Below are 1,371 nucleotides of genomic sequence, written 5' to 3'. Positions count from 1 at the left end.
TGTCAATATGAGCACTTAGTTGAGCACCCAATTGAGTGATGGAATCTACCTCATGCTTTCCTCCTCTAGTGGCCTTTCGGGGCCTACTATAGTGGGAATTATGAACTGCCATCTCTTCGATTTTGGCCCATGTTTGATTGTCATCAACTTCGGTAAACATACCATTGGATCCCATATTAAGAATATTGCGGGAGTCTTCATATAGGCCGTTCCAAAATTGTTGCACAAGGAACCACTCACTAAGTCCATGGTGTGGACAAGAACGACAAGTGTCTTTAAATCTCTCCCATGCTTCATATAATGATTCCTCATCCCTTTGCTTGAACCCGGTGATTTGGGCTCTCAACATATTTGTCTTCTCCGGAGAATATAATTTCTTGTAGAAGGAAAGCTCTAACTTCTTCCATGAATCAATACCAAGGGTAGCCTTGTCTAGGCTCTTCAACCATTGCTTTGCGGTATCGATCAAAGAAAAAGGAAACAATACCCATAGGATTTGGTCTTGAGTAACTCCGGTTTGAGAAATTGCATCACAATAGTCACAAAAAATATCCATATGTGAATGAGGGTCTTCATTAGGCATCCCTCCAAATTGACTTCTCTCAACTAATTGTATGAATGCGGATTTGGCAATGAAATTCCGGTTAAATGTGGTGGTGTAGGAGTACCGTTTGGTAAGTTCTCCCCAGTTGGTACGGAATGTGATGAAAATTTAGGCATTGTAAGATTATTTTGTGGTGGGTTTTGAATTGGGTTATCCACTCCTTCTCTTGCAAAAGGGTTTACAAACTCAATGTTATTTGGTTGAATGTCCACAATCTCACCAATACCTACAACTCTTGAAGTACCTCTAGCAACTCTTCTATTGTTGGTTAAGGTCCTTTCGACCTCAAAATCAATAGGTAATAAATTACTTTGTGATCTCCTATTCATGCAAAATATAAAACAACTCGAAAAAAATTAGAACAACCTTGAGGAGATTGACTTCCCCAAGGTAAAGAAAGACACAACTAAAAACAATTAACGAAAATCAAATCAATTGAACACCGTCCCCGACAACGGCGCCATTTTTTGTCCGGTTAAAACTTGTCGTCAAAAGCTACCAACCATAACAATATTTATAACTTCACAAACTACTCTTAGTAAAGAGGTATGTAAAGGTCGGATCCCAAGGGATGGGTATTGATGTAGGATTTTCAGTTGTAAGTAGCTATGTCTTAGGGTGTCACAAATTGGGTTGAGATGAGATGTAATCTAAACTAATCAACAAGATGAATGTAAATTAAGTAAAGTAAAGTAAAGCAAATAAAGGGGTTTGTAAACAATTGATTAAAGGCACTAGGGTGTCATGGGCTCATAGGGGATTCATGA

At 38.7% G+C, this 1,371-nt stretch overlaps 1 non-coding gene across 1 annotated transcript; it reads left to right on the top strand.

The window, feature by feature from the left end:
- The first annotated feature begins 242 nt into the window (after positions 1–242).
- Positions 243–349, top strand: LOC141593241 (small nucleolar RNA R71). The gene has a single exon (XR_012521343.1). It is a non-coding gene; the product is annotated as a small nucleolar RNA R71 (small nucleolar RNA).
- Positions 350–1,371: the final 1,022 nt, after the last annotated feature.

This window comes from Silene latifolia, chromosome 7 (genome assembly GCF_048544455.1).
Source record: "Silene latifolia isolate original U9 population chromosome 7, ASM4854445v1, whole genome shotgun sequence".
Lineage (NCBI taxonomy): Eukaryota > Viridiplantae > Streptophyta > Magnoliopsida > Caryophyllales > Caryophyllaceae > Silene > Silene latifolia.
The sequence above is the reverse complement of the archived record's forward strand: the minus strand, read 5'-3'. Positions and strand labels throughout refer to the sequence as shown.